This window comes from Manis pentadactyla, chromosome 10 (assembly GCF_030020395.1).
Source record: "Manis pentadactyla isolate mManPen7 chromosome 10, mManPen7.hap1, whole genome shotgun sequence".
NCBI lineage: Eukaryota > Metazoa > Chordata > Mammalia > Pholidota > Manidae > Manis > Manis pentadactyla.
In genome coordinates, this window is record NC_080028.1 from 83244030 (window position 1) to 83254090 (window position 10061).

The window sequence follows — 10061 nt, forward strand, 5'->3', positions numbered from 1 at the left end:
GCGTCGCAGGCATTTTTCTGTTGCTCGTCCCCACCCGCACCAATCGCACAGCCCAGCCGCGCCCAGGTTCCGGGTGAGGCTCTGGGGTACGCCCAGGGGCGGTGCTCCAGCCCTCGGACTCTGGCCACCTGGCCTGGGGTTCGTACCAGCGGTCATTGTTCTCTATAAGGCTAATGTTTTTCACTTCACGCTTAGCCCCCCCGCTTTTAGCTATCTCTTGATGCATAGGGACCTACAGCTACAAGGCTGCTCAATAGCGACCATCTCATTTCACTTCTCACATTTAAAAAAAATCAATTTATTTTTATTAAGGTATCATTGATATACAATCTTATGAAGGCTTCACAAGAAAAACAATGTGATTACTACATTCACCCTTGATTATTGAGTCCCCCCACCATGCTCACATTTTCGAGGTAGGAAAACTGAGGTCCATCTTACCTGAAATAGCAGGGCAGGACACATGGAGCCAGGGAACTTGGGTTTGAATATGAACTGCCCCTGCAATTGCATAAACCGTAACTGTGTTCTTCTGGGAGACTTTGAGTTTGCTCTTCTGTTAAAAGGAATCATCCTACCTATCTCACTGGATGGGAAGCTTAAGGGGCAAAGTATGGGAAAACATGAGCCCAGTGCCCACTGAGCACACAACTAGCAATGGACAAATGCTGTTTGAGACAGAATCTGGAATATTCAATTCTGAGGCTTCCCTAGTAGGGCAGAGCCCATATCATTTCTGTACTACACCAACCCCAGATTTTATAGAATAAAACCCTCTCATATATGACCAAATGATATTCAACAAGGGTGCCAAGACCATTCAATAAGGAAAAGCTAGTCTGTTCAACAAACTGTGCTGGCAAAACTGGATATCCAATTTTAAAATCAAGTAATTTTCCTTATTGGGCACCATTCAATAAGGAAAAGCTAGTCTGTTCAACAAACTGTGCTGGGAAAACTGGATATCCGCATGCTAAAAGTTAATTCAAAATGCAGCAAAGAACTAAATGTAAGAGCGGATGTTCTAAAAATCTTAGAAGAAAACATCGAGGAAAAGCTCCATGACATTGCTTTTGGCAATGATTTCTTGGATGGCATCAAAAGCATAAGCAACAAAAGAAAAAAAAATAGGAAAGTTAGACTATATCAAAGTTTAAAACTTACCTATATCAAAGAATACAATCAACAGAGTGAAAAGACAATCCATGGAATGGGAGGTAGTATCTGCAAATCATGTATCTGCTAAGGAGTTAATAGCTAGAATATATAAAGAATTATAACTCAGCAACAACAAAAAACCAACCTGATTAAAAAATGAGAAAAAAATTTCTCCAAAGAAGATATACAAATGATCAACAACACAAGAAAAACTTCTCAATATCACTAATCGTTAGGGAAATACAAACCAAAACCACAATTAGATACTACCTCACACCTGTTAGGATGTCTACTATTTAAAAAAAGATGGGGGATAATAAATGTTGGCAAGGCTGTGGAGAAATTGGAACCCTTTTGCACTGTGGTAGGAATGTCAAATGGTATAGCCACTGTGGAAAACAGAATGGTGGCTCTTGGAAAAATTTTAAAAAGAAATACCATATGACCCAGCAATTGCATTTTGAGTATATACCCCCAGAGAATTGAAAGCAAGATCTCTAAGATAATTTGTTTACCCGTGTTCACAGTATTATTCACAAGAGCTAAAGGGTGGAAGCAGCCCAAGTCTCCATTGACAGATGAATGAATAAACAAAATACAGTATATACATACAGTGGAATATGATTCGGCATTTAAAAGGAAGAAAATCCTGACATACATGGCAATGTAGATGAACCTTGAGAACAGCTTGTACTTATTGGTGATAAATCTGGAGGTATTTAAATTTAAATTGGTTGTTGGGCTTCTGAGCAAAAGTTGTGTCATTTATGATGCCAGCTGAGGTTAGAGACAAATTTTAGATCCCCCACTTCCAGCAGTGTTCTCTCTCTCCAGGAAGTGGAGCTCATATAGAATGCATGATAAAGGCGTCCTTGCAGAAATCAGTCATACAAGTTTATCTAGGATCTGAAGTCATTTCAAATGCATGAGGCACTTAACTCAAAAGGAGCTAACTTGTGTGTCCTGGAGGGAACTGGTCTTATTCTATCACGGGAAATGGCAAACCTCTGGGTTTCTGAAAGTTTTGATAAAAATGAAATTTCGAATTCATTTAGTTCTTTTTATTTTTCCTGAAGATAGTGGATGACATGGTGTATTTTATGAGTAAAATGAATCTTAAAAAATAATGGTACCAATGAAATATGTATCTACATTATTAGAGAGATAAGTTGAGACACCCCTACCCACCAACATTTGGAATTTTAAAATCAAGTAATTTTTCTCCACCAGTATGTTCATACTTCTCCAGCAAGAAAAGCCTCGATCCATCCTGAGAATAAACAGAAATAACCAGAACATACTCATAGTTTTTCAAGATATTCACAAAGCCTGGAAACCCTTGCTCCTGTCCATGTCCTACTTTTATAGTCTTTCCAGAACATGTCATTGGCAGATAGGGCATGCATTGGCAACATCTTTAAAATCACCCCTGCCAGTTGGTTCAATAATGTTAATTTATCTCTGCTACAGAGGGCAATCTCAAGAAACATTCTTGCTAAACTCCATTTTGACTATGGCTACCTCCTTAGATAGAGCAAAGCTTCTAAATGTTTTAAATTTGCTGTTTATTTTATAGGGAGATGCCAGGGAATCTGATTTTTTTTCATCATTAATCTACAATTACATGAAGAACATTATGTTTACTAGGCTCCCCCCTTCACCAAGTCCCCCCAACAAACCCCATTACAGTCACTGTCCATCAGCATAGTAAGATGCTATAGAATCACTACTCATCTTCTCTGTGCTGTACAGCCCTCCCCGTGCCCCCCCCACTACACATGCTAATCGTAATGCCCCCTTTCTTCTTCCCCGCCCTTATCCCTCCCTTCCTACCCATCCTCCTCAGTCCCTTTCCCTTTGGTAACTCTTAGTTCATTCTTGGGTTCTGTGATTGTGCTGCTATTTTGTTCCTTCAGTTTTTCTTTGCTCTTATACACCATGTATGAGTGAAATCATTTGATACTTGTCTTTCTCCACCTGGCTTATTTCACTGAGCATAAAACCCTCTAGCTCCATCCATGTTGTTGCAAATGGTAGGATTTGTTTACTTCTTATGGCTGAATAATATTCCACTGTGTATATGTACCACATCTTCTTTATCCATTCATCTACTGATGGACACTTAGGTTGCTTCCATTTCTTGGCTATTGTAAATAGTGCTGCAATAAACATAGGGGTGCATCTGTCTTTTTCAAACTGGGCTGCTGCATTCTTAGGGTAAATTCCTCGAAGTGGAATTCTTGGGTCAAATGGTATTTCTATTTTGAGCATTTTGAAGAATCTCCATACTGCTTTCCACAATGGTTGAAGTAATTTACATTCCCACCAGCAGTGTACGAGGGTTCCCCTTTCTCCACATCCTTGCCAACATTTGTTGTTGTTTGTCTTTTGGATGGTGCCGATCCTTACTGGTGTGAAGTGATATCTCATTGCGGTTTTAATTTGCATTTTTCTGATGACAAGTGATGTGGAGCATCTTTTCATGTGTCTGTTGACCATCTGGATTTCTTCTTTGGAGAACTGTCTATTCAGCTCCTCTGCCCATTTTTTAATTGGATTATTTGCTTTTTTGTTTGTTGAGGTATGTGAGCTCTTTATATATTTTGGATGTCAGCCCTTTATTGGATCTGTCATTTATGAATATATTCTCCCATACTGTAGGGTACCTTTTTGTTCTATTGATGGTGTCCTTTACTGTACAGAAGCTTTTCAGCTTGATATAGTCCCAGTTGTTCATTTTTGCTTTTGGTTCCCTTGCCTGGGGAGATATGTTCATGAAGAAATCGCTCATGTTTATGTCAAAGAGATTTTTGCCTGTGTTTTTTTCTAAGAGTTTTATGGTTTCATGACTTACATTCAAGTCTTTGACCCATTTTGAATTTACTTTTGTGTATGGGGTTAGACAGTGATCCAGTTTCATTCTCTTACATGTAGCTGTCCAGTTTTGCCACCACCATCTGTTGAAGAGACTGTCATTTCCCCATTGTTTGTCCATGGCTCCTTTATCGAATATTAATTCACCATATGTTTGGGTTAATGTCTGGAGTCTCTATTCTGTTTCACTGGTCTGTGGCTCTGTTCTTGTGCCAGTACCAAATTGTCTTGATTACTGTGGCTTTGTAGTAGAGCTTGAAGTTGGGGAGCGAGATCTCCACACTTTATTCTTCCTTCTCAGGATTTCTTTGGCTCTTTGGGGTCTTTTGTGGTTCCATATGAATTTTAAAACTATTTGTTCCAGTTCGTTGAAGAATGCTGTTGGTAATTTGATAGGGATTGCATCGAATCTGTATATTGCTTTAGGCAGGATGGCTATTTTGATTATACTAATTCTTACTAGCCAAGAGCATGGGATGAGTTTCCATTTGATAGTGGCCTCTTTAATTTCTCTTAAAACTGTCTTATGGTTTTCAGTGCATAGGTCGTTCACTTCTGTGGATAGGTTTATTCCTAGGTATTTTATTCTTTCTGATGCTATTGTGAATGGAATTGTTTTCCTGATTTCTCTTTCTGTTAGTTCATTGTTAGTGTATAGGAAAGCCACAGATTTCTGTGTATTAATTTTGTATCCTGCAACTTTGCTGAATTCCGATACTAGTTCTACTAGTTTTGGTGTGGACTCTTTAGGGTTTTTTATGTACAATATTATGTCATCTGCAAATAGTGACAGTTTATCTTCTTCTTTACCAATATGAATGCCTTGTATTTCTTTGTTTTGTCTAATTGCCATGGCTAGGACCTCCAGTACTATGTTGAATAACAGTGGGGAGAGTGGGCATCCCTGTCTTGTTCCCTATCACAGAGGAAAAGCTTTCAGTTTCTTGCTGTTCAGTGTGATGTTGGCTGTGGGTTTTTCATATATGGCCTTTATTATGTTGAGGTACTTGTCCTCTATACCCATTTTGTTGAGAATTTTTGTCACGAATGGATGTTGAATTTTGTCGAATGCTTTTTCAGTGTCTATGGAGATGATTATGTGGGTTTTGTCCTTCTTTTTGTTTATATGGTGGATGATGTTGATGGATTGTTGAATGTTGTACCATCCTTGCATCCCTGGGATGAATCCCACTTGGTCATGGTGTATGATCCTTTTGATGTATTTTTGAATTCGGTTTGCTAATATTTTGTTGAGTATTTTTGCATCTACATTCATCAGGGATATTGGTCTGTAGTTTTCTTTTTCGGTGGGGTCTTTGCCTGGTTTTGGTATTAGGGTGATGTTGGCTTCATAGAATGAGTTTGGGAGTATTCCCTCCTCTTCTATTTTTTGGAAAACTTTAAGAATGGGTATTATGTCTTCTCTGTACATCTGATAAAATTCCGAGGTAAATCCATCTGGCCTGGGGGTTTTGTTCTTGGGTAGTTTTTTTATTACCGCTTCAATTTCTCTGCTGGTAATTGGTTTGTTTAGATTTTGTGTTTCTTCCTTGGTCAGTCTTGGAAGGTTGTATTTTTCTAGGAAGTTGCCATTTCTTCTATGTTTTCCAGCTTGTTAGCATATAGGTTTTCAAAGTATTCTCTAATAATTCTTTGTATTTCTGTGGGGCCCGTCGTGGTTTTTCCTTTCTTGTTTCTGATACTGTTGATGTGTGTTGATTCTCTTTTTCTCTTAATAAGCCTGGCTAGAGGCTTATCTATTTTGTTTATTTTCTCAAAGAACCAGCTGTTGGTTTCATTGATTTTTTTTCTATTGTTTTATTCTTCTCAATTTTATTTATTTTTTTCTCTGATCTTTATTATGTCCCTCCTTCTGCTGACTTTAGGCCTCATTTGTTCTTCTTTATCCAATTTCATAATTGTGATGTTAGACTATTCATTTGGGATTGTTCTTCCTTCTTTATATACTTTCCTCTTAAGACTGCTTTCACTGTGTCCCACAGTAGTTGGGGCTTTGTGTTGTTGTTGTCATTTGTTTCCATATGTTGCTTGATCTCTATTTTAATTTGGTCGTTGATCCATTGATTATTTAGGAGCATGTTGTTAAGCCTCCATGTGTTTGTGAGCCTTTTGCTTTCTTTGTACAATTTATTTCTAGTTTTATTCCTTTGTGGTCTGAAAAGTTGGTTGGTAGGATTTCAATCTTTTTTAATTTATTGAGGTTATTTTTGTCACCTAGGATGTGATCTATTCTGGAGAATGTTCCATGTGCACTTGAGAAGAATGTGTATCCTGTTGCTTTTGGATATAGAGTTCTATAGATGTCTATTAGGTCCATCTGTTCTACTGTGCTGTTCAGTGCCTCTGTGTCCTTACTTATTTTCTGTCTGGTGGATCTGTCCTTTGGAGTGAGTGGTGTGTTGAAGTCTCCCAAAATGAGTGCATGGCCTTCTATTTCCTCCTTTAATTCTGTTAGTATTTGTTTCACATATGCTGTGCTCTTGTATTGGGTGCATATATATTTATAATGGTTATATTCTCTTGTTGGACTGATCCCTTTATCATTATGTAATGTCCTTCTTTATCTCTTGTTACTTTCTTTGTATTGAAGTCCATTTTTTCTGATACTAGTACTTCAACACCTGCTTTTTTCTCCCTGTTGTTTGCATGAAATATGTTTTTCCATCCCTTGACTTTTAGTCTGTGCATGTCTTTGGGTTTGAGGTGAGTCTCTTGTAAGCAGCATAGAGATGGGTCTTGCTTTTTTATCCATTCTATTACTCTGTGTCTTTTGATTGGTGCATTCAGTCCATTTACATTTAGGGTGATTATTGTAAGATATGTACTTATTGCCATTGCAGGCTTTAGGTTTGTGTTTACCAAAGGTTCAAGGTTAGCTTCTTTACTATCTTAATGTCTAACTTAACTTGCTTATTGAGCTATTATAAACACTGTCTGGTGATTCTTTATTTCTTTCCCTTCTTATTTCTCCTCTCCCATTTTTCATATGTTGGGTGTTTTGTTCTGTGCTCTTTTGTGTTCCCTTAACTGCTTTTGTGGGTAGTTGATTTTATTTTTTGTCTTTTGTTAGTGTTTGGTTAGTGTACTTTCTTTGCTGTGATTTTATTTTCTCTGGTGACATCTATTTAGCCTTAGGAGTGCTCCCATGTAGAGCAGTCCCTCTAAAATACCCTGTAGAGGTGGTTTGTGGGAGGCAAATTCCCTCAACTTTTGCTTGTCTGGGAATTGTTTAATCCCTCCTTAATATTTAAATGATAATCATGCTGTATACAGTATTCTTGGTTCAAGGCCCTTCTGTTTCATTGCATTAAATATATCATGCCATTCTCTTCTGGCCTGTAAGGTTTCTGTTGAGAAGTCTGATGATAGCCTGATGGGTTTTCCTTTGTAGGTGACCTTTTTACTCTCTCTGGCTGCCTTTAATACTCTGTCCTTGTCCTTGATCTTTGCCATTTTAGTTATTATGTGTCTTGGTGTCCTCTTTGGGTCCCTTCTGTTGGTAGTTCTGTGTGCTTCCATGGTCTGAGAGGCCATTTCCTCCCCCAGTTTGGGGAAGTTTTCAGCAATTATTTCTTCAAAGACACCTTCCATCCCTTTTTCTCTCTTTTTCTTCTTCTGGTACCCCTATAATGTGAATATTGTTCTGTTTGGATAGGTCACACAGTTCTCTTAATATTGTTTCATTCCTAGAGATCCTTTTATCTCTCTCTGCGTCAGCTTCTCTCCATTCCTGTTCTCTGATTTCTATTCCATTATCAGCCTCTTGCACTTCATCCAGTCTGCTCTTAAGTCCTTCCAGAGATTGTTTCATTTCTGTAATCTCCCTCCAGACTTCATCCCTTAGCTTTTGCATATTTCTCTGAAGGTCCGTCAGCATGGTTATGCCCTTTATTTTGAATTCTTTTTCAGGGAGATTGGTTAGGTCTATCTCCCCCGGCCCTCTCTCAGGGGTTGTCTGGACTAGTTTGGACTGGGCTAAATTCTTCTGCCTTTTCATGGTGATAGAGGTAGCTGTAGGCTGGTAGCATGTGTGTCAGCTGGAAGAACAAAGTTCTTTCCTGTTTGCTGGATGCCTTGCCCTTGTCCGCTGCCTGTGTTGGTTACCCACACTCTTGGAGCAGCTTCCAGGTTAATCCCCCAAGCTGCTGTGGGCGGGGTCTCCGTCAGTGTAGTGCAGAGCCCTGTGGGGAGTGGCAGGTGCACCAGGTGCACTCTCCTGCAAAAGCGGCACCCCTGCTGGGCAGCTGTGTTCCAACAGTGGCCTTTGAGTCTGGCCTGGGCAGCTGTGCACCGGGCTGAGTGGCGGCTGAGAGCGCAGCTGCTCCTGGGCTGCTCTGCTGCCACCACTGGCTCCCACGGGCTGCTCCCAGGCCCCTCTGGTGCTGCTACGAGCTCACACAGGCCTCTGTCCGGCCCCTCCGGCGCTGCCACCATCGGCGTGCGCGGGCTGCTCCCAGGCCACTCAGTCGCCGCTGCCGTGGGCTCACACAGGCCGCTCCCGGCCCCCTCCAGCATTGCCACCGCCGGCTGGTGTGGGCCACTCTGTCGCCTCCGCTGCCGGCCCATGCAGGCCGGTCCTGGGCCACTCAGGTGCCACTGATTTTTTAATGTTGTATTTTAATGTTGTAAAAATGGTACAGAAAAAGCATACCATGTACCCAGTTTCTCCCAATGATAGCATCTCACATAATTATAGTATAGTATCAAAACCAGGACAATTGACATTGATATAATCCAAATATCCTATTCCTATTTCAGTACTTTTACATGTATTTGTGTGTGTGTGTGTGTATAGTTCTATGCACACATAAGTTTTATGATGTGTAGATTTTTGTGACCACCACCACAATCAAGATGCAGAGCTTTTGCATCACCACAAAGATTTTGTATTATTCCTTTATAGTCACGCTTATCCCCATCTCCCTACCAAACCCCTATCTTAACCTTTCACAACCACTAATCTCTTCTCCATCTCAATAATTTTGTCATTTCTAATATGTTATATAATCAATCATACTGTATGGAACATTTTAAGATTAGCTTTTTCCATTAGTATAAATCCCTTGAAATCCAACCGAGTTGTTGCATATATCAATAGTTTGTTCCTTTTTATTTCTGAGTAGTATGGTAACCAACAGCTGAGAAGCCTAACAGTAGATAGTGAGGCAACCTGGAAATTAACAATAGCAGAAAGCTTTTACCACTCTTAGAACAGGTGAAACAATGAGTTAGTGTTACCAAATCCCAGGGCTCAGATGCACCTGTAGAAGCTGGAATCATGGCCAGTCTCTCCTCTGGGAGTTGGACCCATGAGAGAACTACAGCCATCATGGGGGGTGTTAACTATTGGGATGAAGTCGGGGTTAAGGAGGTGCTGGCAGAGAAATATACTGGCTTCTCCCTTTCTCCCACTTTCCATCCTCCCTCCATTGCCTTCCATTGGTTGAACCCAGCTGGAAGCCAGTTGACATGGCTGCCTGAGATGGGTAGCCTGCAGCGGGTCAGCCTGCCACAAAACTGAGCACATCAGGAGACATGAAGTGGGTCTGAGGGCAAACAAGCCAGGACCTGCACAGTAGTATATGTGAGTGTTCAGTTTTACAAGATAATGCTGTACTATTTTTCTAAGTTGGAATTTTTGTTTCTAGTGCATTTCAAAGTCATGAATTATAACCTATCAGTTTTTTAAAAATTGTTTTATTATCTGTTGTCAGTTTTCAGGTCTGGTGAAGGTATTTACCATGCAAGCTCATTTAGTATTTGGGGCAAGATTGTGACAACATAGGCAGCTTGGGAATTTTGTGGTTTTCTTTCTTTTTAAAAATTCTTAATTGTGGTAAAATAAATCTTACTTTATGGCTTAACACCTTAGCCACGTTTGAGTGTACAGTTCAATACTGTTAAGTACATCCACCTTTTTGTGCAGCCATCACCACCATCCACCTCCAGAACTCTTTTTCATCTTGTAAAACTGAAACTCTGTACCCATTAAATTATAACTTCCACTC